Below are 22,310 nucleotides of genomic sequence, written 5' to 3'. Positions count from 1 at the left end.
TGCTTGCTTTTCACAGGAGCTGCAAAGCAAGGCAAAGGAGCCAGCCAGCCAGCCAGCCAGCAGCACAAGGAGGAGATGGGGGACACTGTCCTTGCCCTGCCTCACCCCTGAAAGGCCCCGAACGGCCCCGAACGGCCAAGCCTTATCTGAGGGGGACGCACTTGGGGGAGCATCTCCTGGGCAGCTGAGGGTGACTTTCGGCCGCTAGGTGACGGGGCCAGTGCCAGGCCGGGCTGCAGCTTCTCTGGGTGGAGCTCTGCAGCCTGTGTCTGGCCGTCTCGCACCAGGCGCTGTGGGACCCATGGAAATCTTGGGGCGGAGCCATGCAAAATATGCTTACCATACCGCCGGGCATGCTGGTCATGCAAATGCTATTCTTGGCCGAGGAATCTGGGGCTCTGCCGCAGAGCGTTGCTCCGAGTCAGCAGGGGAGCTGCCGAGCAGCAGTCTTTCAGGCAAAGCTTTTGTGGACATCGCTTCTCGGCCTTTTGGCTAAGATCAAGTGTAGTATCTGTTCTTATCAGTTTAATATCTGATACGTCCTCTATCTGGGGACCATATATTAAATTGATTTTTGGAACCGGGAGATGGAATGGGAGCTTGCTCTGTCCACTCCACGCATCAACTTGGTATTGCAGTACCTCCAGGACTGGTGCACTTCCCCACTTGGGGAAAACAATGCTGTGAAAAAGAAAGACTGAGCAATTCTTGAAAGAAGAGCACTTTGCAATATTTTTTTGTTTAAATGTGTTTTTTTTTTCCAGTGTTTCGGAAAAGGTGCTGTTGTGTCACGGGAGGAAAAAAAAGTCTGCCCTTTTTGCTTGCTTTTCACAGGAGCTGCAAAGCAAGGCAAAGGAGCCAGCCAGCCAGCCAGCAGCACAAGGAGGAGATGGGGGACACTGTCCTTGCCCTGCCTCACCCCTGAAAGGCCCCGAACGGCCCCGAACGGCCAAGCCTTATCTGAGGGGGACGCACTTGGGGGAGCATCTCCTGGGCAGCTGAGGGTGACTTTCGGCCGCTAGGTGACGGGGCCAGTGCCAGGCCGGGCTGCAGCTTGGCTGGGTGGAGCTCTGCAGCCTGTGTCTGGCCGTCTCGCACCAGGCGCTGTGGGACCCATGGAAATCTTGGGGCGGAGCCATGCAAAATATGCTTACCATACCGCCGGGCATGCTGGTCATGCAAATGCTATTCTTGGCCGAGGAATCTGGGGCTCTGCCGCAGAGCGTTGCTCCGAGTCAGCAGGGGAGCTGCCGAGCAGCAGTCTTTCAGGCAAAGCTTTTGTGAGCATCGCTTCTCGGCCTTTTGGCTAAGATCAAGTGTAGTATCTGTTCTTATCAGTTTAATATCTGATACGTCCTCTATCTGGGGACCATATATTAAATTGATTTTTGGAACCGGGAGATGGAATGGGAGCTTGCTCTGTCCACTCCACGCATCAACTTGGTATTGCAGTACCTCCAGGACTGGTGCACTTCCCCACTTGGGGAAAACAATGCTGTGAAAAAGAAAGACTGAGCAATTCTTGAAAGAAGAGCACTTTGCAATATTTTTTTGTTTAAATGTGTTTTTTTTTTCCAGTGTTTCGGAAAAGGTGCTGTTGTGTCACGGGAGGAAAAAAAAGTCTGCCCTTTTTGCTTGCTTTTCACAGGAGCTGCAAAGCAAGGCAAAGGAGCCAGCCAGCCAGCCAGCCAGCAGCACAAGGAGGAGATGGGGGACACTGTCCTTGCCCTGCCTCACCCCTGAAAGGCCCCGAACGGCCCCGAACGGCCAAGCCTTATCTGAGGGGGACGCACTTGGGGGAGCATCTCCTGGGCAGCTGAGGGTGACTTTCGGCCGCTAGGTGACGGGGCCAGTGCCAGGCCGGGCTGCAGCTTCTCTGGGTGGAGCTCTGCAGCCTGTGTCTGGCCGTCTCGCACCAGGCGCTGTGGGACCCATGGAAATCTTGGGGCGGAGCCATGCAAAATATGCTTACCATACCGCCGGGCATGCTGGTCATGCAAATGCTATTCTTGGCCGAGGAATCTGGGGCTCTGCCGCAGAGCGTTGCTCCGAGTCAGCAGGGGAGCTGCCGAGCAGCAGTCTTTCAGGCAAAGCTTTTGTGGACATCGCTTCTCGGCCTTTTGGCTAAGATCAAGTGTAGTATCTGTTCTTATCAGTTTAATATCTGATACGTCCTCTATCTGGGGACCATATATTAAATTGATTTTTGGAACCGGGAGATGGAATGGGAGCTTGCTCTGTCCACTCCACGCATCAACTTGGTATTGCAGTACCTCCAGGACTGGTGCACTTCCCCACTTGGGGAAAACAATGCTGTGAAAAAGAAAGACTGAGCAATTCTTGAAAGAAGAGCACTTTGCAATATTTTTTTGTTTAAATGTGTTTTTTTTTTCCAGTGTTTCGGAAAAGGTGCTGTTGTGTCACGGGAGGAAAAAAAAGTCTGCCCTTTTTGCTTGCTTTTCACAGGAGCTGCAAAGCAAGGCAAAGGAGCCAGCCAGCCAGCCAGCAGCACAAGGAGGAGATGGGGGACACTGTCCTTGCCCTGCCTCACCCCTGAAGGGCCCCGAACGGCCCCGAACGGCCAAGCCTTATCTGAGGGGGACGCACTTGGGGGAGCATCTCCTGGGCAGCTGAGGGTGACTTTCGGCCGCTAGGTGACGGGGCCAGTGCCAGGCCGGGCTGCAGCTTCTCTGGGTGGAGCTCTGCAGCCTGTGTCTGGCCGTCTCGCACCAGGCGCTGTGGGACCCATGGAAATCTTGGGGCGGAGCCATGCAAAATATGCTTACCATACCGCCGGGCATGCTGGTCATGCAAATGCTATTCTTGGCCGAGGAATCTGGGGCTCTGCCGCAGAGCGTTGCTCCGAGTCAGCAGGGGAGCTGCCGAGCAGCAGTCTTTCAGGCAAAGCTTTTGTGAGCATCGCTTCTCGGCCTTTTGGCTAAGATCAAGTGTAGTATCTGTTCTTATCAGTTTAATATCTGATACGTCCTCTATCTGGGGACCATATATTAAATTGATTTTTGGAACCGGGAGATGGAATGGGAGCTTGCTCTGTCCACTCCACGCATCAACTTGGTATTGCAGTACCTCCAGGACTGGTGCACTTCCCCACTTGGGGAAAACAATGCTGTGAAAAAGAAAGACTGAGCAATTCTTGAAAGAAGAGCACTTTGCAATATTTTTTTGTTTAAATGTGTTTTTTTTTTCCAGTGTTTCGGAAAAGGTGCTGTTGTGTCACGGGAGGAAAAAAAAGTCTGCCCTTTTTGCTTGCTTTTCACAGGAGCTGCAAAGCAAGGCAAAGGAGCCAGCCAGCCAGCCAGCAGCACAAGGAGGAGATGGGGGACACTGTCCTTGCCCTGCCTCACCCCTGAAAGGCCCCGAACGGCCCCGAACGGCCAAGCCTTATCTGAGGGGGACGCACTTGGGGGAGCATCTCCTGGGCAGCTGAGGGTGACTTTCGGCCGCTAGGTGACGGGGCCAGTGCCAGGCCGGGCTGCAGCTTCTCTGGGTGGAGCTCTGCAGCCTGTGTCTGGCCGTCTCGCACCAGGCGCTGTGGGACCCATGGAAATCTTGGGGCGGAGCCATGCAAAATATGCTTACCATACCGCCGGGCATGCTGGTCATGCAAATGCTATTCTTGGCCGAGGAATCTGGGGCTCTGCCGCAGAGCGTTGCTCCGAGTCAGCAGGGGAGCTGCCGAGCAGCAGTCTTTCAGGCAAAGCTTTTGTGGGCATCGCTTCTCGGCCTTTTGGCTAAGATCAAGTGTAGTATCTGTTCTTATCAGTTTAATATCTGATACGTCCTCTATCTGGGGACCATATATTAAATTGATTTTTGGAACCGGGAGATGGAATGGGAGCTTGCTCTGTCCACTCCACGCATCAACTTGGTATTGCAGTACCTCCAGGACTGGTGCACTTCCCCACTTGGGGAAAACAATGCTGTGAAAAAGAAAGACTGAGCAATTCTTGAAAGAAGAGCACTTTGCAATATTTTTTTGTTTAAATGTGTTTTTTTTTTCCAGTGTTTCGGAAAAGGTGCTGTTGTGTCACGGGAGGAAAAAAAAGTCTGCCCTTTTTGCTTGCTTTTCACAGGAGCTGCAAAGCAAGGCAAAGGAGCCAGCCAGCCAGCCAGCCAGCAGCACAAGGAGGAGATGGGGGACACTGTCCTTGCCCTGCCTCACCCCTGAAAGGCCCCGAACGGCCCCGAACGGCCAAGCCTTATCTGAGGGGGACGCACTTGGGGGAGCATCTCCTGGGCAGCTGAGGGTGACTTTCGGCCGCTAGGTGACGGGGCCAGTGCCAGGCCGGGCTGCAGCTTCTCTGGGTGGAGCTCTGCAGCCTGTGTCTGGCCGTCTCGCACCAGGCGCTGTGGGACCCATGGAAATCTTGGGGCGGAGCCATGCAAAATATGCTTACCATACCGCCGGGCATGCTGGTCATGCAAATGCTATTCTTGGCCGAGGAATCTGGGGCTCTGCCGCAGAGCGTTGCTCCGAGTCAGCAGGGGAGCTGCCGAGCAGCAGTCTTTCAGGCAAAGCTTTTGTGGGCATCGCTTCTCGGCCTTTTGGCTAAGATCAAGTGTAGTATCTGTTCTTATCAGTTTAATATCTGATACGTCCTCTATCTGGGGACCATATATTAAATTGATTTTTGGAACCGGGAGATGGAATGGGAGCTTGCTCTGTCCACTCCACGCATCAACTTGGTATTGCAGTACCTCCAGGACTGGTGCACTTCCCCACTTGGGGAAAACAATGCTGTGAAAAAGAAAGACTGAGCAATTCTTGAAAGAAGAGCACTTTGCAATATTTTTTTGTTTAAATGTGTTTTTTTTTTCCAGTGTTTCGGAAAAGGTGCTGTTGTGTCACGGGAGGAAAAAAAAGTCTGCCCTTTTTGCTTGCTTTTCACAGGAGCTGCAAAGCAAGGCAAAGGAGCCAGCCAGCCAGCCAGCAGCACAAGGAGGAGATGGGGGACACTGTCCTTGCCCTGCCTCACCCCTGAAAGGCCCCGAACGGCCCCGAACGGCCAAGCCTTATCTGAGGGGGACGCACTTGGGGGAGCATCTCCTGGGCAGCTGAGGGTGACTTTCGGCCGCTAGGTGACGGGGCCAGTGCCAGGCCGGGCTGCAGCTTCTCTGGGTGGAGCTCTGCAGCCTGTGTCTGGCCGTCTCGCACCAGGCGCTGTGGGACCCATGGAAATCTTGGGGCGGAGCCATGCAAAATATGCTTACCATACCGCCGGGCATGCTGGTCATGCAAATGCTATTCTTGGCCGAGGAATCTGGGGCTCTGCCGCAGAGCGTTGCTCCGAGTCAGCAGGGGAGCTGCCGAGCAGCAGTCTTTCAGGCAAAGCTTTTGTGGGCATCGCTTCTCGGCCTTTTGGCTAAGATCAAGTGTAGTATCTGTTCTTATCAGTTTAATATCTGATACGTCCTCTATCTGGGGACCATATATTAAATTGATTTTTGGAACCGGGAGATGGAATGGGAGCTTGCTCTGTCCACTCCACGCATCAACTTGGTATTGCAGTACCTCCAGGACTGGTGCACTTCCCCACTTGGGGAAAACAATGCTGTGAAAAAGAAAGACTGAGCAATTCTTGAAAGAAGAGCACTTTGCAATATTTTTTTGTTTAAATGTGTTTTTTTTTTCCAGTGTTTCGGAAAAGGTGCTGTTGTGTCACGGGAGGAAAAAAAAGTCTGCCCTTTTTGCTTGCTTTTCACAGGAGCTGCAAAGCAAGGCAAAGGAGCCAGCCAGCCAGCCAGCAGCACAAGGAGGAGATGGGGGACACTGTCCTTGCCCTGCCTCACCCCTGAAAGGCCCCGAACGGCCCCGAACGGCCAAGCCTTATCTGAGGGGGACGCACTTGGGGGAGCATCTCCTGGGCAGCTGAGGGTGACTTTCGGCCGCTAGGTGACGGGGCCAGTGCCAGGCCGGGCTGCAGCTTCTCTGGGTGGAGCTCTGCAGCCTGTGTCTGGCCGTCTCGCACCAGGCGCTGTGGGACCCATGGAAATCTTGGGGCGGAGCCATGCAAAATATGCTTACCATACCGCCGGGCATGCTGGTCATGCAAATGCTATTCTTGGCCGAGGAATCTGGGGCTCTGCCGCAGAGCGTTGCTCCGAGTCAGCAGGGGAGCTGCCGAGCAGCAGTCTTTCAGGCAAAGCTTTTGTGAGCATCGCTTCTCGGCCTTTTGGCTAAGATCAAGTGTAGTATCTGTTCTTATCAGTTTAATATCTGATACGTCCTCTATCTGGGGACCATATATTAAATTGATTTTTGGAACCGGGAGATGGAATGGGAGCTTGCTCTGTCCACTCCACGCATCAACTTGGTATTGCAGTACCTCCAGGACTGGTGCACTTCCCCACTTGGGGAAAACAATGCTGTGAAAAAGAAAGACTGAGCAATTCTTGAAAGAAGAGCACTTTGCAATATTTTTTTGTTTAAATGTGTTTTTTTTTTCCAGTGTTTCGGAAAAGGTGCTGTTGTGTCACGGGAGGAAAAAAAAGTCTGCCCTTTTTGCTTGCTTTTCACAGGAGCTGCAAAGCAAGGCAAAGGAGCCAGCCAGCCAGCCAGCCAGCAGCACAAGGAGGAGATGGGGGACACTGTCCTTGCCCTGCCTCACCCCTGAAAGGCCCCGAACGGCCCCGAACGGCCAAGCCTTATCTGAGGGGGACGCACTTGGGGGAGCATCTCCTGGGCAGCTGAGGGTGACTTTCGGCCGCTAGGTGACGGGGCCAGTGCCAGGCCGGGCTGCAGCTTCTCTGGGTGGAGCTCTGCAGCCTGTGTCTGGCCGTCTCGCACCAGGCGCTGTGGGACCCATGGAAATCTTGGGGCGGAGCCATGCAAAATATGCTTACCATACCGCCGGGCATGCTGGTCATGCAAATGCTATTCTTGGCCGAGGAATCTGGGGCTCTGCCGCAGAGCGTTGCTCCGAGTCAGCAGGGGAGCTGCCGAGCAGCAGTCTTTCAGGCAAAGCTTTTGTGGACATCGCTTCTCGGCCTTTTGGCTAAGATCAAGTGTAGTATCTGTTCTTATCAGTTTAATATCTGATACGTCCTCTATCTGGGGACCATATATTAAATTGATTTTTGGAACCGGGAGATGGAATGGGAGCTTGCTCTGTCCACTCCACGCATCAACTTGGTATTGCAGTACCTCCAGGACTGGTGCACTTCCCCACTTGGGGAAAACAATGCTGTGAAAAAGAAAGACTGAGCAATTCTTGAAAGAAGAGCACTTTGCAATATTTTTTTGTTTAAATGTGTTTTTTTTTTCCAGTGTTTCGGAAAAGGTGCTGTTGTGTCACGGGAGGAAAAAAAAGTCTGCCCTTTTTGCTTGCTTTTCACAGGAGCTGCAAAGCAAGGCAAAGGAGCCAGCCAGCCAGCCAGCCAGCAGCACAAGGAGGAGATGGGGGACACTGTCCTTGCCCTGCCTCACCCCTGAAAGGCCCCGAACGGCCCCGAACGGCCAAGCCTTATCTGAGGGGGACGCACTTGGGGGAGCATCTCCTGGGCAGCTGAGGGTGACTTTCGGCCGCTAGGTGACGGGGCCAGTGCCAGGCCGGGCTGCAGCTTGGCTGGGTGGAGCTCTGCAGCCTGTGTCTGGCCGTCTCGCACCAGGCGCTGTGGGACCCATGGAAATCTTGGGGCGGAGCCATGCAAAATATGCTTACCATACCGCCGGGCATGCTGGTCATGCAAATGCTATTCTTGGCCGAGGAATCTGGGGCTCTGCCGCAGAGCGTTGCTCCGAGTCAGCAGGGGAGCTGCCGAGCAGCAGTCTTTCAGGCAAAGCTTTTGTGAGCATCGCTTCTCGGCCTTTTGGCTAAGATCAAGTGTAGTATCTGTTCTTATCAGTTTAATATCTGATACGTCCTCTATCTGGGGACCATATATTAAATTGATTTTTGGAACCGGGAGATGGAATGGGAGCTTGCTCTGTCCACTCCACGCATCAACTTGGTATTGCAGTACCTCCAGGACTGGTGCACTTCCCCACTTGGGGAAAACAATGCTGTGAAAAAGAAAGACTGAGCAATTCTTGAAAGAAGAGCACTTTGCAATATTTTTTTGTTTAAATGTGTTTTTTTTTTCCAGTGTTTCGGAAAAGGTGCTGTTGTGTCACGGGAGGAAAAAAAAGTCTGCCCTTTTTGCTTGCTTTTCACAGGAGCTGCAAAGCAAGGCAAAGGAGCCAGCCAGCCAGCCAGCAGCACAAGGAGGAGATGGGGGACACTGTCCTTGCCCTGCCTCACCCCTGAAAGGCCCCGAACGGCCCCGAACGGCCAAGCCTTATCTGAGGGGGACGCACTTGGGGGAGCATCTCCTGGGCAGCTGAGGGTGACTTTCGGCCGCTAGGTGACGGGGCCAGTGCCAGGCCGGGCTGCAGCTTCTCTGGGTGGAGCTCTGCAGCCTGTGTCTGGCCGTCTCGCACCAGGCGCTGTGGGACCCATGGAAATCTTGGGGCGGAGCCATGCAAAATATGCTTACCATACCGCCGGGCATGCTGGTCATGCAAATGCTATTCTTGGCCGAGGAATCTGGGGCTCTGCCGCAGAGCGTTGCTCCGAGTCAGCAGGGGAGCTGCCGAGCAGCAGTCTTTCAGGCAAAGCTTTTGTGAGCATCGCTTCTCGGCCTTTTGGCTAAGATCAAGTGTAGTATCTGTTCTTATCAGTTTAATATCTGATACGTCCTCTATCTGGGGACCATATATTAAATTGATTTTTGGAACCGGGAGATGGAATGGGAGCTTGCTCTGTCCACTCCACGCATCAACTTGGTATTGCAGTACCTCCAGGACTGGTGCACTTCCCCACTTGGGGAAAACAATGCTGTGAAAAAGAAAGACTGAGCAATTCTTGAAAGAAGAGCACTTTGCAATATTTTTTTGTTTAAATGTGTTTTTTTTTTCCAGTGTTTCGGAAAAGGTGCTGTTGTGTCACGGGAGGAAAAAAAAGTCTGCCCTTTTTGCTTGCTTTTCACAGGAGCTGCAAAGCAAGGCAAAGGAGCCAGCCAGCCAGCCAGCAGCACAAGGAGGAGATGGGGGACACTGTCCTTGCCCTGCCTCACCCCTGAAAGGCCCCGAACGGCCCCGAACGGCCAAGCCTTATCTGAGGGGGACGCACTTGGGGGAGCATCTCCTGGGCAGCTGAGGGTGACTTTCGGCCGCTAGGTGACGGGGCCAGTGCCAGGCCGGGCTGCAGCTTCTCTGGGTGGAGCTCTGCAGCCTGTGTCTGGCCGTCTCGCACCAGGCGCTGTGGGACCCATGGAAATCTTGGGGCGGAGCCATGCAAAATATGCTTACCATACCGCCGGGCATGCTGGTCATGCAAATGCTATTCTTGGCCGAGGAATCTGGGGCTCTGCCGCAGAGCGTTGCTCCGAGTCAGCAGGGGAGCTGCCGAGCAGCAGTCTTTCAGGCAAAGCTTTTGTGGGCATCGCTTCTCGGCCTTTTGGCTAAGATCAAGTGTAGTATCTGTTCTTATCAGTTTAATATCTGATACGTCCTCTATCTGGGGACCATATATTAAATTGATTTTTGGAACCGGGAGATGGAATGGGAGCTTGCTCTGTCCACTCCACGCATCAACTTGGTATTGCAGTACCTCCAGGACTGGTGCACTTCCCCACTTGGGGAAAACAATGCTGTGAAAAAGAAAGACTGAGCAATTCTTGAAAGAAGAGCACTTTGCAATATTTTTTTGTTTAAATGTGTTTTTTTTTTCCAGTGTTTCGGAAAAGGTGCTGTTGTGTCACGGGAGGAAAAAAAAGTCTGCCCTTTTTGCTTGCTTTTCACAGGAGCTGCAAAGCAAGGCAAAGGAGCCAGCCAGCCAGCCAGCAGCACAAGGAGGAGATGGGGGACACTGTCCTTGCCCTGCCTCACCCCTGAAAGGCCCCGAACGGCCCCGAACGGCCAAGCCTTATCTGAGGGGGACGCACTTGGGGGAGCATCTCCTGGGCAGCTGAGGGTGACTTTCGGCCGCTAGGTGACGGGGCCAGTGCCAGGCCGGGCTGCAGCTTCTCTGGGTGGAGCTCTGCAGCCTGTGTCTGGCCGTCTCGCACCAGGCGCTGTGGGACCCATGGAAATCTTGGGGCGGAGCCATGCAAAATATGCTTACCATACCGCCGGGCATGCTGGTCATGCAAATGCTATTCTTGGCCGAGGAATCTGGGGCTCTGCCGCAGAGCGTTGCTCCGAGTCAGCAGGGGAGCTGCCGAGCAGCAGTCTTTCAGGCAAAGCTTTTGTGGGCATCGCTTCTCGGCCTTTTGGCTAAGATCAAGTGTAGTATCTGTTCTTATCAGTTTAATATCTGATACGTCCTCTATCTGGGGACCATATATTAAATTGATTTTTGGAACCGGGAGATGGAATGGGAGCTTGCTCTGTCCACTCCACGCATCAACTTGGTATTGCAGTACCTCCAGGACTGGTGCACTTCCCCACTTGGGGAAAACAATGCTGTGAAAAAGAAAGACTGAGCAATTCTTGAAAGAAGAGCACTTTGCAATATTTTTTTGTTTAAATGTGTTTTTTTTTTCCAGTGTTTCGGAAAAGGTGCTGTTGTGTCACGGGAGGAAAAAAAAGTCTGCCCTTTTTGCTTGCTTTTCACAGGAGCTGCAAAGCAAGGCAAAGGAGCCAGCCAGCCAGCCAGCAGCACAAGGAGGAGATGGGGGACACTGTCCTTGCCCTGCCTCACCCCTGAAAGGCCCCGAACGGCCCCGAACGGCCAAGCCTTATCTGAGGGGGACGCACTTGGGGGAGCATCTCCTGGGCAGCTGAGGGTGACTTTCGGCCGCTAGGTGACGGGGCCAGTGCCAGGCCGGGCTGCAGCTTCTCTGGGTGGAGCTCTGCAGCCTGTGTCTGGCCGTCTCGCACCAGGCGCTGTGGGACCCATGGAAATCTTGGGGCGGAGCCATGCAAAATATGCTTACCATACCGCCGGGCATGCTGGTCATGCAAATGCTATTCTTGGCCGAGGAATCTGGGGCTCTGCCGCAGAGCGTTGCTCCGAGTCAGCAGGGGAGCTGCCGAGCAGCAGTCTTTCAGGCAAAGCTTTTGTGGGCATCGCTTCTCGGCCTTTTGGCTAAGATCAAGTGTAGTATCTGTTCTTATCAGTTTAATATCTGATACGTCCTCTATCTGGGGACCATATATTAAATTGATTTTTGGAACCGGGAGATGGAATGGGAGCTTGCTCTGTCCACTCCACGCATCAACTTGGTATTGCAGTACCTCCAGGACTGGTGCACTTCCCCACTTGGGGAAAACAATGCTGTGAAAAAGAAAGACTGAGCAATTCTTGAAAGAAGAGCACTTTGCAATATTTTTTTGTTTAAATGTGTTTTTTTTTTCCAGTGTTTCGGAAAAGGTGCTGTTGTGTCACGGGAGGAAAAAAAAGTCTGCCCTTTTTGCTTGCTTTTCACAGGAGCTGCAAAGCAAGGCAAAGGAGCCAGCCAGCCAGCCAGCCAGCAGCACAAGGAGGAGATGGGGGACACTGTCCTTGCCCTGCCTCACCCCTGAAAGGCCCCGAACGGCCCCGAACGGCCAAGCCTTATCTGAGGGGGACGCACTTGGGGGAGCATCTCCTGGGCAGCTGAGGGTGACTTTCGGCCGCTAGGTGACGGGGCCAGTGCCAGGCCGGGCTGCAGCTTGGCTGGGTGGAGCTCTGCAGCCTGTGTCTGGCCGTCTCGCACCAGGCGCTGTGGGACCCATGGAAATCTTGGGGCGGAGCCATGCAAAATATGCTTACCATACCGCCGGGCATGCTGGTCATGCAAATGCTATTCTTGGCCGAGGAATCTGGGGCTCTGCCGCAGAGCGTTGCTCCGAGTCAGCAGGGGAGCTGCCGAGCAGCAGTCTTTCAGGCAAAGCTTTTGTGAGCATCGCTTCTCGGCCTTTTGGCTAAGATCAAGTGTAGTATCTGTTCTTATCAGTTTAATATCTGATACGTCCTCTATCTGGGGACCATATATTAAATTGATTTTTGGAACCGGGAGATGGAATGGGAGCTTGCTCTGTCCACTCCACGCATCAACTTGGTATTGCAGTACCTCCAGGACTGGTGCACTTCCCCACTTGGGGAAAACAATGCTGTGAAAAAGAAAGACTGAGCAATTCTTGAAAGAAGAGCACTTTGCAATATTTTTTTGTTTAAATGTGTTTTTTTTTTCCAGTGTTTCGGAAAAGGTGCTGTTGTGTCACGGGAGGAAAAAAAAGTCTGCCCTTTTTGCTTGCTTTTCACAGGAGCTGCAAAGCAAGGCAAAGGAGCCAGCCAGCCAGCCAGCAGCACAAGGAGGAGATGGGGGACACTGTCCTTGCCCTGCCTCACCCCTGAAAGGCCCCGAACGGCCCCGAACGGCCAAGCCTTATCTGAGGGGGACGCACTTGGGGGAGCATCTCCTGGGCAGCTGAGGGTGACTTTCGGCCGCTAGGTGACGGGGCCAGTGCCAGGCCGGGCTGCAGCTTCTCTGGGTGGAGCTCTGCAGCCTGTGTCTGGCCGTCTCGCACCAGGCGCTGTGGGACCCATGGAAATCTTGGGGCGGAGCCATGCAAAATATGCTTACCATACCGCCGGGCATGCTGGTCATGCAAATGCTATTCTTGGCCGAGGAATCTGGGGCTCTGCCGCAGAGCGTTGCTCCGAGTCAGCAGGGGAGCTGCCGAGCAGCAGTCTTTCAGGCAAAGCTTTTGTGGGCATCGCTTCTCGGCCTTTTGGCTAAGATCAAGTGTAGTATCTGTTCTTATCAGTTTAATATCTGATACGTCCTCTATCTGGGGACCATATATTAAATTGATTTTTGGAACCGGGAGATGGAATGGGAGCTTGCTCTGTCCACTCCACGCATCAACTTGGTATTGCAGTACCTCCAGGACTGGTGCACTTCCCCACTTGGGGAAAACAATGCTGTGAAAAAGAAAGACTGAGCAATTCTTGAAAGAAGAGCACTTTGCAATATTTTTTTGTTTAAATGCGTTTTTTTTTTCCAGTGTTTCGGAAAAGGTGCTGTTGTGTCACGGGAGGAAAAAAAAGTCTGCCCTTTTTGCTTGCTTTTCACAGGAGCTGCAAAGCAAGGCAAAGGAGCCAGCCAGCCAGCCAGCCAGCAGCACAAGGAGGAGATGGGGGACACTGTCCTTGCCCTGCCTCACCCCTGAAAGGCCCCGAACGGCCCCGAACGGCCAAGCCTTATCTGAGGGGGACGCACTTGGGGGAGCATCTCCTGGGCAGCTGAGGGTGACTTTCGGCCGCTAGGTGACGGGGCCAGTGCCAGGCCGGGCTGCAGCTTCTCTGGGTGGAGCTCTGCAGCCTGTGTCTGGCCGTCTCGCACCAGGCGCTGTGGGACCCATGGAAATCTTGGGGCGGAGCCATGCAAAATATGCTTACCATACCGCCGGGCATGCTGGTCATGCAAATGCTATTCTTGGCCGAGGAATCTGGGGCTCTGCCGCAGAGCGTTGCTCCGAGTCAGCAGGGGAGCTGCCGAGCAGCAGTCTTTCAGGCAAAGCTTTTGTGGGCATCGCTTCTCGGCCTTTTGGCTAAGATCAAGTGTAGTATCTGTTCTTATCAGTTTAATATCTGATACGTCCTCTATCTGGGGACCATATATTAAATTGATTTTTGGAACCGGGAGATGGAATGGGAGCTTGCTCTGTCCACTCCACGCATCAACTTGGTATTGCAGTACCTCCAGGACTGGTGCACTTCCCCACTTGGGGAAAACAATGCTGTGAAAAAGAAAGACTGAGCAATTCTTGAAAGAAGAGCACTTTGCAATATTTTTTTGTTTAAATGTGTTTTTTTTTTCCAGTGTTTCGGAAAAGGTGCTGTTGTGTCACGGGAGGAAAAAAAAGTCTGCCCTTTTTGCTTGCTTTTCACAGGAGCTGCAAAGCAAGGCAAAGGAGCCAGCCAGCCAGCCAGCAGCACAAGGAGGAGATGGGGGACACTGTCCTTGCCCTGCCTCACCCCTGAAAGGCCCCGAACGGCCCCGAACGGCCAAGCCTTATCTGAGGGGGACGCACTTGGGGGAGCATCTCCTGGGCAGCTGAGGGTGACTTTCGGCCGCTAGGTGACGGGGCCAGTGCCAGGCCGGGCTGCAGCTTCTCTGGGTGGAGCTCTGCAGCCTGTGTCTGGCCGTCTCGCACCAGGCGCTGTGGGACCCATGGAAATCTTGGGGCGGAGCCATGCAAAATATGCTTACCATACCGCCGGGCATGCTGGTCATGCAAATGCTATTCTTGGCCGAGGAATCTGGGGCTCTGCCGCAGAGCGTTGCTCCGAGTCAGCAGGGGAGCTGCCGAGCAGCAGTCTTTCAGGCAAAGCTTTTGTGGGCATCGCTTCTCGGCCTTTTGGCTAAGATCAAGTGTAGTATCTGTTCTTATCAGTTTAATATCTGATACGTCCTCTATCTGGGGACCATATATTAAATTGATTTTTGGAACCGGGAGATGGAATGGGAGCTTGCTCTGTCCACTCCACGCATCAACTTGGTATTGCAGTACCTCCAGGACTGGTGCACTTCCCCACTTGGGGAAAACAATGCTGTGAAAAAGAAAGACTGAGCAATTCTTGAAAGAAGAGCACTTTGCAATATTTTTTTGTTTAAATGTGTTTTTTTTTTCCAGTGTTTCGGAAAAGGTGCTGTTGTGTCACGGGAGGAAAAAAAAGTCTGCCCTTTTTGCTTGCTTTTCACAGGAGCTGCAAAGCAAGGCAAAGGAGCCAGCCAGCCAGCCAGCCAGCAGCACAAGGAGGAGATGGGGGACACTGTCCTTGCCCTGCCTCACCCCTGAAAGGCCCCGAACGGCCCCGAACGGCCAAGCCTTATCTGAGGGGGACGCACTTGGGGGAGCATCTCCTGGGCAGCTGAGGGTGACTTTCGGCCGCTAGGTGACGGGGCCAGTGCCAGGCCGGGCTGCAGCTTGGCTGGGTGGAGCTCTGCAGCCTGTGTCTGGCCGTCTCGCACCAGGCGCTGTGGGACCCATGGAAATCTTGGGGCGGAGCCATGCAAAATATGCTTACCATACCGCCGGGCATGCTGGTCATGCAAATGCTATTCTTGGCCGAGGAATCTGGGGCTCTGCCGCAGAGCGTTGCTCCGAGTCAGCAGGGGAGCTGCCGAGCAGCAGTCTTTCAGGCAAAGCTTTTGTGAGCATCGCTTCTCGGCCTTTTGGCTAAGATCAAGTGTAGTATCTGTTCTTATCAGTTTAATATCTGATACGTCCTCTATCTGGGGACCATATATTAAATTGATTTTTGGAACCGGGAGATGGAATGGGAGCTTGCTCTGTCCACTCCACGCATCAACTTGGTATTGCAGTACCTCCAGGACTGGTGCACTTCCCCACTTGGGGAAAACAATGCTGTGAAAAAGAAAGACTGAGCAATTCTTGAAAGAAGAGCACTTTGCAATATTTTTTTGTTTAAATGTGTTTTTTTTTTCCAGTGTTTCGGAAAAGGTGCTGTTGTGTCACGGGAGGAAAAAAAAGTCTGCCCTTTTTGCTTGCTTTTCACAGGAGCTGCAAAGCAAGGCAAAGGAGCCAGCCAGCCAGCCAGCAGCACAAGGAGGAGATGGGGGACACTGTCCTTGCCCTGCCTCACCCCTGAAAGGCCCCGAACGGCCCCGAACGGCCAAGCCTTATCTGAGGGGGACGCACTTGGGGGAGCATCTCCTGGGCAGCTGAGGGTGACTTTCGGCCGCTAGGTGACGGGGCCAGTGCCAGGCCGGGCTGCAGCTTCTCTGGGTGGAGCTCTGCAGCCTGTGTCTGGCCGTCTCGCACCAGGCGCTGTGGGACCCATGGAAATCTTGGGGCGGAGCCATGCAAAATATGCTTACCATACCGCCGGGCATGCTGGTCATGCAAATGCTATTCTTGGCCGAGGAATCTGGGGCTCTGCCGCAGAGCGTTGCTCCGAGTCAGCAGGGGAGCTGCCGAGCAGCAGTCTTTCAGGCAAAGCTTTTGTGGGCATCGCTTCTCGGCCTTTTGGCTAAGATCAAGTGTAGTATCTGTTCTTATCAGTTTAATATCTGATACGTCCTCTATCTGGGGACCATATATTAAATTGATTTTTGGAACCGGGAGATGGAATGGGAGCTTGCTCTGTCCACTCCACGCATCAACTTGGTATTGCAGTACCTCCAGGACTGGTGCACTTCCCCACTTGGGGAAAACAATGCTGTGAAAAAGAAAGACTGAGCAATTCTTGAAAGAAGAGCACTTTGCAATATTTTTTTGTTTAAATGCGTTTTTTTTTTCCAGTGTTTCGGAAAAGGTGCTGTTGTGTCACGGGAGGAAAAAAAAGTCTGCCCTTTTTGCTTGCTTTTCACAGGAGCTGCAAAGCAAGGCAAAGGAGCCAGCCAGCCAGCCAGCCAGCAGCACAAGGAGGAGATGGGGGACACTGTCCTTGCCCTGCCTCACCCCTGAAAGGCCCCGAACGGCCCCGAACGGCCAAGCCTTATCTGAGGGGGACGCACTTGGGGGAGCATCTCCTGGGCAGCTGAGGGTGACTTTCGGCCGCTAGGTGACGGGGCCAGTGCCAGGCCGGGCTGCAGCTTCTCTGGGTGGAGCTCTGCAGCCTGTGTCTGGCCGTCTCGCACCAGGCGCTGTGGGACCCATGGAAATCTTGGGGCGGAGCCATGCAAAATATGCTTACCATACCGCCGGGCATGCTGGTCATGCAAATGCTATTCTTGGCCGAGGAATCTGGGGCTCTGCCGCAGAGCGTTGCTCCGAGTCAGCAGGGGAGCTGCCGAGCAGCAGTCTTTCAGGCAAAGCTTTTGTGGGCATCGCTTCTCGGCCTTTTGGCTAAGATCAAGTGTAGTATCTGTTCTTATCAGTTTAATATCTGATACGTCCTCTATCTGGGGACCATATATTAAATTGATTTTTGGAACCGGGAGATGGAATGGGAGCTTGCTCTGTCCACTCCACGCATCAACTTGGTATTGCAGTACCTCCAGGACTGGTGCACTTCCCCACTTGGGGAAAACAATGCTGTGAAAAAGAAAGACTGAGCAATTCTTGAAAGAAGAGCACTTTGCAATATTTTTTTGTTTAAATGTGTTTTTTTTTTCCAGTGTTTCGGAAAAGGTGCTGTTGTGTCACGGGAGGAAAAAAAAGTCTGCCCTTTTTGCTTGCTTTTCACAGGAGCTGCAAAGCAAGGCAAAGGAGCCAGCCAGCCAGCCAGCAGCACAAGGAGGAGATGGGGGACACTGTCCTTGCCCTGCCTCACCCCTGAAAGGCCCCGAACGGCCCCGAACGGCCAAGCCTTATCTGAGGGGGACGCACTTGGGGGAGCATCTCCTGGGCAGCTGAGGGTGACTTTCGGCCGCTAGGTGACGGGGCCAGTGCCAGGCCGGGCTGCAGCTTGGCTGGGTGGAGCTCTGCAGCCTGTGTCTGGCCGTCTCGCACCAGGCGCTGTGGGACCCATGGAAATCTTGGGGCGGAGCCATGCAAAATATGCTTACCATACCGCCGGGCATGCTGGTCATGCAAATGCTATTCTTGGCCGAGGAATCTGGGGCTCTGCCGCAGAGCGTTGCTCCGAGTCAGCAGGGGAGCTGCCGAGCAGCAGTCTTTCAGGCAAAGCTTTTGTGAGCATCGCTTCTCGGCCTTTTGGCTAAGATCAAGTGTAGTATCTGTTCTTATCAGTTTAATATCTGATACGTCCTCTATCTGGGGACCATATATTAAATTGATTTTTGGAACCGGGAGATGGAATGGGAGCTTGCTCTGTCCACTCCACGCATCAACTTGGTATTGCAGTACCTCCAGGACTGGTGCACTTCCCCACTTGGGGAAAACAATGCTGTGAAAAAGAAAGACTGAGCAATTCTTGAAAGAAGAGCACTTTGCAATATTTTTTTGTTTAAATGTGTTTTTTTTTTCCAGTGTTTCGGAAAAGGTGCTGTTGTGTCACGGGAGGAAAAAAAAGTCTGCCCTTTTTGCTTGCTTTTCACAGGAGCTGCAAAGCAAGGCAAAGGAGCCAGCCAGCCAGCCAGCCAGCAGCACAAGGAGGAGATGGGGGACACTGTCCTTGCCCTGCCTCACCCCTGAAAGGCCCCGAACGGCCCCGAACGGCCAAGCCTTATCTGAGGGGGACGCACTTGGGGGAGCATCTCCTGGGCAGCTGAGGGTGACTTTCGGCCGCTAGGTGACGGGGCCAGTGCCAGGCCGGGCTGCAGCTTCTCTGGGTGGAGCTCTGCAGCCTGTGTCTGGCCGTCTCGCACCAGGCGCTGTGGGACCCATGGAAATCTTGGGGCGGAGCCATGCAAAATATGCTTACCATACCGCCGGGCATGCTGGTCATGCAAATGCTATTCTTGGCCGAGGAATCTGGGGCTCTGCCGCAGAGCGTTGCTCCGAGTCAGCAGGGGAGCTGCCGAGCAGCAGTCTTTCAGGCAAAGCTTTTGTGGACATCGCTTCTCGGCCTTTTGGCTAAGATCAAGTGTAGTATCTGTTCTTATCAGTTTAATATCTGATACGTCCTCTATCTGGGGACCATATATTAAATTGATTTTTGGAACCGGGAGATGGAATGGGAGCTTGCTCTGTCCACTCCACGCATCAACTTGGTATTGCAGTACCTCCAGGACTGGTGCACTTCCCCACTTGGGGAAAACAATGCTGTGAAAAAGAAAGACTGAGCAATTCTTGAAAGAAGAGCACTTTGCAATATTTTTTTGTTTAAATGTGTTTTTTTTTTCCAGTGTTTCGGAAAAGGTGCTGTTGTGTCACGGGAGGAAAAAAAAGTCTGCCCTTTTTGCTTGCTTTTCACAGGAGCTGCAAAGCAAGGCAAAGGAGCCAGCCAGCCAGCCAGCAGCACAAGGAGGAGATGGGGGACACTGTCCTTGCCCTGCCTCACCCCTGAAAGGCCCCGAACGGCCCCGAACGGCCAAGCCTTATCTGAGGGGGACGCACTTGGGGGAGCATCTCCTGGGCAGCTGAGGGTGACTTTCGGCCGCTAGGTGACGGGGCCAGTGCCAGGCCGGGCTGCAGCTTGGCTGGGTGGAGCTCTGCAGCCTGTGTCTGGCCGTCTCGCACCAGGCGCTGTGGGACCCATGGAAATCTTGGGGCGGAGCCATGCAAAATATGCTTACCATACCGCCGGGCATGCTGGTCATGCAAATGCTATTCTTGGCCGAGGAATCTGGGGCTCTGCCGCAGAGCGTTGCTCCGAGTCAGCAGGGGAGCTGCCGAGCAGCAGTCTTTCAGGCAAAGCTTTTGTGAGCATCGCTTCTCGGCCTTTTGGCTAAGATCAAGTGTAGTATCTGTTCTTATCAGTTTAATATCTGATACGTCCTCTATCTGGGGACCATATATTAAATTGATTTTTGGAACCGGGAGATGGAATGGGAGCTTGCTCTGTCCACTCCACGCATCAACTTGGTATTGCAGTACCTCCAGGACTGGTGCACTTCCCCACTTGGGGAAAACAATGCTGTGAAAAAGAAAGACTGAGCAATTCTTGAAAGAAGAGCACTTTGCAATATTTTTTTGTTTAAATGTGTTTTTTTTTTCCAGTGTTTCGGAAAAGGTGCTGTTGTGTCACGGGAGGAAAAAAAAGTCTGCCCTTTTTGCTTGCTTTTCACAGGAGCTGCAAAGCAAGGCAAAGGAGCCAGCCAGCCAGCCAGCCAGCAGCACAAGGAGGAGATGGGGGACACTGTCCTTGCCCTGCCTCACCCCTGAAAGGCCCCGAACGGCCCCGAACGGCCAAGCCTTATCTGAGGGGGACGCACTTGGGGGAGCATCTCCTGGGCAGCTGAGGGTGACTTTCGGCCGCTAGGTGACGGGGCCAGTGCCAGGCCGGGCTGCAGCTTCTCTGGGTGGAGCTCTGCAGCCTGTGTCTGGCCGTCTCGCACCAGGCGCTGTGGGACCCATGGAAATCTTGGGGCGGAGCCATGCAAAATATGCTTACCATACCGCCGGGCATGCTGGTCATGCAAATGCTATTCTTGGCCGAGGAATCTGGGGCTCTGCCGCAGAGCGTTGCTCCGAGTCAGCAGGGGAGCTGCCGAGCAGCAGTCTTTCAGGCAAAGCTTTTGTGGACATCGCTTCTCGGCCTTTTGGCTAAGATCAAGTGTAGTATCTGTTCTTATCAGTTTAATATCTGATACGTCCTCTATCTGGGGACCATATATTAAATTGATTTTTGGAACCGGGAGATGGAATGGGAGCTTGCTCTGTCCACTCCACGCATCAACTTGGTATTGCAGTACCTCCAGGACTGGTGCACTTCCCCACTTGGGGAAAACAATGCTGTGAAAAAGAAAGACTGAGCAATTCTTGAAAGAAGAGCACTTTGCAATATTTTTTTGTTTAAATGTGTTTTTTTTTTCCAGTGTTTCGGAAAAGGTGCTGTTGTGTCACGGGAGGAAAAAAAAGTCTGCCCTTTTTGCTTGCTTTTCACAGGAGCTGCAAAGCAAGGCAAAGGAGCCAGCCAGCCAGCCAGCAGCACAAGGAGGAGATGGGGGACACTGTCCTTGCCCTGCCTCACCCCTGAAGGGCCCCGAACGGCCCCGAACGGCCAAGCCTTATCTGAGGGGGACGCACTTGGGGGAGCATCTCCTGGGCAGCTGAGGGTGACTTTCGGCCGCTAGGTGACGGGGCCAGTGCCAGGCCGGGCTGCAGCTTCTCTGGGTGGAGCTCTGCAGCCTGTGTCTGGCCGTCTCGCACCAGGCGCTGTGGGACCCATGGAAATCTTGGGGCGGAGCCATGCAAAATATGCTTACCATACCGCCGGGCATGCTGGTCATGCAAATGCTATTCTTGGCCGAGGAATCTGGGGCTCTGCCGCAGAGCGTTGCTCCGAGTCAGCAGGGGAGCTGCCGAGCAGCAGTCTTTCAGGCAAAGCTTTTGTGGACATCGCTTCTCGGCCTTTTGGCTAAGATCAAGTGTAGTATCTGTTCTTATCAGTTTAATATCTGATACGTCCTCTATCTGGGGACCATATATTAAATTGATTTTTGGAACCGGGAGATGGAATGGGAGCTTGCTCTGTCCACTCCACGCATCAACTTGGTATTGCAGTACCTCCAGGACTGGTGCACTTCCCCACTTGGGGAAAACAATGCTGTGAAAAAGAAAGACTGAGCAATTCTTGAAAGAAGAGCACTTTGCAATATTTTTTTGTTTAAATGTGTTTTTTTTTTCCAGTGTTTCGGAAAAGGTGCTGTTGTGTCACGGGAGGAAAAAAAAGTCTGCCCTTTTTGCTTGCTTTTCACAGGAGCTGCAAAGCAAGGCAAAGGAGCCAGCCAGCCAGCCAGCAGCACAAGGAGGAGATGGGGGACACTGTCCTTGCCCTGCCTCACCCCTGAAGGGCCCCGAACGGCCCCGAACGGCCAAGCCTTATCTGAGGGGGACGCACTTGGGGGAGCATCTCCTGGGCAGCTGAGGGTGACTTTCGGCCGCTAGGTGACGGGGCCAGTGCCAGGCCGGGCTGCAGCTTCTCTGGGTGGAGCTCTGCAGCCTGTGTCTGGCCGTCTCGCACCAGGCGCTGTGGGACCCATGGAAATCTTGGGGCGGAGCCATGCAAAATATGCTTACCATACCGCCGGGCATGCTGGTCATGCAAATGCTATTCTTGGCCGAGGAATCTGGGGCTCTGCCGCAGAGCGTTGCTCCGAGTCAGCAGGGGAGCTGCCGAGCAGCAGTCTTTCAGGCAAAGCTTTTGTGAGCATCGCTTCTCGGCCTTTTGGCTAAGATCAAGTGTAGTATCTGTTCTTATCAGTTTAATATCTGATACGTCCTCTATCTGGGGACCATATATTAAATTGATTTTTGGAACCGGGAGATGGAATGGGAGCTTGCTCTGTCCACTCCACGCATCAACTTGGTATTGCAGTACCTCCAGGACTGGTGCACTTCCCCACTTGGGGAAAACAATGCTGTGAAAAAGAAAGACTGAGCAATTCTTGAAAGAAGAGCACTTTGCAATATTTTTTTGTTTAAATGTGTTTTTTTTTTCCAGTGTTTCGGAAAAGGTGCTGTTGTGTCACGGGAGGAAAAAAAAGTCTGCCCTTTTTGCTTGCTTTTCACAGGAGCTGCAAAGCAAGGCAAAGGAGCCAGCCAGCCAGCCAGCAGCACAAGGAGGAGATGGGGGACACTGTCCTTGCCCTGCCTCACCCCTGAAAGGCCCCGAACGGCCCCGAACGGCCAAGCCTTATCTGAGGGGGACGCACTTGGGGGAGCATCTCCTGGGCAGCTGAGGGTGACTTTCGGCCGCTAGGTGACGGGGCCAGTGCCAGGCCGGGCTGCAGCTTCTCTGGGTGGAGCTCTGCAGCCTGTGTCTGGCCGTCTCGCACCAGGCGCT

General features: G+C 53.4%; 27 non-coding genes across 27 annotated transcripts; all 27 read left to right on the top strand.

Moving 5' to 3' along the window:
* The first annotated feature begins 472 nt into the window (after positions 1-472).
* On the top strand, positions 473-663 carry LOC138555286 (U2 spliceosomal RNA). The gene has a single exon (XR_011298062.1). It is a non-coding gene; the product is annotated as a U2 spliceosomal RNA (small nuclear RNA).
* A 623-nt stretch (positions 664-1,286) lies between these two features.
* On the top strand, positions 1,287-1,477 carry LOC138555285 (U2 spliceosomal RNA). The gene has a single exon (XR_011298061.1). It is a non-coding gene; the product is annotated as a U2 spliceosomal RNA (small nuclear RNA).
* Positions 1,478-2,104: 627 nt separating this feature from the next.
* LOC138555284 (U2 spliceosomal RNA) lies at positions 2,105-2,295 on the top strand. Its single transcript, XR_011298060.1, has one exon. It is a non-coding gene; the product is annotated as a U2 spliceosomal RNA (small nuclear RNA).
* A 623-nt stretch (positions 2,296-2,918) lies between these two features.
* Positions 2,919-3,109, top strand: LOC138555283 (U2 spliceosomal RNA). The gene has a single exon (XR_011298059.1). It is a non-coding gene; the product is annotated as a U2 spliceosomal RNA (small nuclear RNA).
* Positions 3,110-3,732: 623 nt separating this feature from the next.
* LOC138555282 (U2 spliceosomal RNA) lies at positions 3,733-3,923 on the top strand. The gene has a single exon (XR_011298058.1). It is a non-coding gene; the product is annotated as a U2 spliceosomal RNA (small nuclear RNA).
* Positions 3,924-4,550: 627 nt separating this feature from the next.
* On the top strand, positions 4,551-4,741 carry LOC138555281 (U2 spliceosomal RNA). Its single transcript, XR_011298057.1, has one exon. It is a non-coding gene; the product is annotated as a U2 spliceosomal RNA (small nuclear RNA).
* Positions 4,742-5,364: 623 nt separating this feature from the next.
* Positions 5,365-5,555, top strand: LOC138555280 (U2 spliceosomal RNA). Its single transcript, XR_011298056.1, has one exon. It is a non-coding gene; the product is annotated as a U2 spliceosomal RNA (small nuclear RNA).
* Positions 5,556-6,178: 623 nt separating this feature from the next.
* LOC138555279 (U2 spliceosomal RNA) lies at positions 6,179-6,369 on the top strand. Its single transcript, XR_011298055.1, has one exon. It is a non-coding gene; the product is annotated as a U2 spliceosomal RNA (small nuclear RNA).
* Positions 6,370-6,996: 627 nt separating this feature from the next.
* On the top strand, positions 6,997-7,187 carry LOC138555278 (U2 spliceosomal RNA). Its single transcript, XR_011298054.1, has one exon. It is a non-coding gene; the product is annotated as a U2 spliceosomal RNA (small nuclear RNA).
* A 627-nt stretch (positions 7,188-7,814) lies between these two features.
* On the top strand, positions 7,815-8,005 carry LOC138555276 (U2 spliceosomal RNA). The gene has a single exon (XR_011298052.1). It is a non-coding gene; the product is annotated as a U2 spliceosomal RNA (small nuclear RNA).
* Positions 8,006-8,628: 623 nt separating this feature from the next.
* Positions 8,629-8,819, top strand: LOC138555275 (U2 spliceosomal RNA). Its single transcript, XR_011298051.1, has one exon. It is a non-coding gene; the product is annotated as a U2 spliceosomal RNA (small nuclear RNA).
* A 623-nt stretch (positions 8,820-9,442) lies between these two features.
* LOC138555274 (U2 spliceosomal RNA) lies at positions 9,443-9,633 on the top strand. Its single transcript, XR_011298050.1, has one exon. It is a non-coding gene; the product is annotated as a U2 spliceosomal RNA (small nuclear RNA).
* A 623-nt stretch (positions 9,634-10,256) lies between these two features.
* On the top strand, positions 10,257-10,447 carry LOC138555273 (U2 spliceosomal RNA). The gene has a single exon (XR_011298049.1). It is a non-coding gene; the product is annotated as a U2 spliceosomal RNA (small nuclear RNA).
* Positions 10,448-11,070: 623 nt separating this feature from the next.
* LOC138555272 (U2 spliceosomal RNA) lies at positions 11,071-11,261 on the top strand. The gene has a single exon (XR_011298048.1). It is a non-coding gene; the product is annotated as a U2 spliceosomal RNA (small nuclear RNA).
* Positions 11,262-11,888: 627 nt separating this feature from the next.
* LOC138555358 (U2 spliceosomal RNA) lies at positions 11,889-12,079 on the top strand. The gene has a single exon (XR_011298132.1). It is a non-coding gene; the product is annotated as a U2 spliceosomal RNA (small nuclear RNA).
* A 623-nt stretch (positions 12,080-12,702) lies between these two features.
* On the top strand, positions 12,703-12,893 carry LOC138555357 (U2 spliceosomal RNA). The gene has a single exon (XR_011298131.1). It is a non-coding gene; the product is annotated as a U2 spliceosomal RNA (small nuclear RNA).
* A 627-nt stretch (positions 12,894-13,520) lies between these two features.
* Positions 13,521-13,711, top strand: LOC138555356 (U2 spliceosomal RNA). Its single transcript, XR_011298130.1, has one exon. It is a non-coding gene; the product is annotated as a U2 spliceosomal RNA (small nuclear RNA).
* A 623-nt stretch (positions 13,712-14,334) lies between these two features.
* Positions 14,335-14,525, top strand: LOC138555355 (U2 spliceosomal RNA). Its single transcript, XR_011298129.1, has one exon. It is a non-coding gene; the product is annotated as a U2 spliceosomal RNA (small nuclear RNA).
* A 627-nt stretch (positions 14,526-15,152) lies between these two features.
* Positions 15,153-15,343, top strand: LOC138555354 (U2 spliceosomal RNA). Its single transcript, XR_011298128.1, has one exon. It is a non-coding gene; the product is annotated as a U2 spliceosomal RNA (small nuclear RNA).
* A 623-nt stretch (positions 15,344-15,966) lies between these two features.
* Positions 15,967-16,157, top strand: LOC138555352 (U2 spliceosomal RNA). The gene has a single exon (XR_011298126.1). It is a non-coding gene; the product is annotated as a U2 spliceosomal RNA (small nuclear RNA).
* A 627-nt stretch (positions 16,158-16,784) lies between these two features.
* On the top strand, positions 16,785-16,975 carry LOC138555351 (U2 spliceosomal RNA). The gene has a single exon (XR_011298125.1). It is a non-coding gene; the product is annotated as a U2 spliceosomal RNA (small nuclear RNA).
* Positions 16,976-17,598: 623 nt separating this feature from the next.
* LOC138555349 (U2 spliceosomal RNA) lies at positions 17,599-17,789 on the top strand. Its single transcript, XR_011298124.1, has one exon. It is a non-coding gene; the product is annotated as a U2 spliceosomal RNA (small nuclear RNA).
* A 627-nt stretch (positions 17,790-18,416) lies between these two features.
* On the top strand, positions 18,417-18,607 carry LOC138555348 (U2 spliceosomal RNA). Its single transcript, XR_011298123.1, has one exon. It is a non-coding gene; the product is annotated as a U2 spliceosomal RNA (small nuclear RNA).
* Positions 18,608-19,230: 623 nt separating this feature from the next.
* Positions 19,231-19,421, top strand: LOC138555347 (U2 spliceosomal RNA). The gene has a single exon (XR_011298122.1). It is a non-coding gene; the product is annotated as a U2 spliceosomal RNA (small nuclear RNA).
* A 627-nt stretch (positions 19,422-20,048) lies between these two features.
* Positions 20,049-20,239, top strand: LOC138555346 (U2 spliceosomal RNA). Its single transcript, XR_011298121.1, has one exon. It is a non-coding gene; the product is annotated as a U2 spliceosomal RNA (small nuclear RNA).
* Positions 20,240-20,862: 623 nt separating this feature from the next.
* Positions 20,863-21,053, top strand: LOC138555345 (U2 spliceosomal RNA). The gene has a single exon (XR_011298120.1). It is a non-coding gene; the product is annotated as a U2 spliceosomal RNA (small nuclear RNA).
* Positions 21,054-21,676: 623 nt separating this feature from the next.
* On the top strand, positions 21,677-21,867 carry LOC138555344 (U2 spliceosomal RNA). The gene has a single exon (XR_011298119.1). It is a non-coding gene; the product is annotated as a U2 spliceosomal RNA (small nuclear RNA).
* The last annotated feature ends 443 nt before the right edge of the window (positions 21,868-22,310 follow it).

Source organism: Ambystoma mexicanum, unplaced genomic scaffold (genome assembly GCF_040938575.1).
Source record: "Ambystoma mexicanum isolate Mex_15411 unplaced genomic scaffold, UKY_AmexF1_1 Mex_scaf181, whole genome shotgun sequence".
Classification (NCBI taxonomy): Eukaryota; Metazoa; Chordata; class Amphibia; order Caudata; family Ambystomatidae; genus Ambystoma; species Ambystoma mexicanum.
The sequence above is the reverse complement of the archived record's forward strand: the minus strand, read 5'-3'. Positions and strand labels throughout refer to the sequence as shown.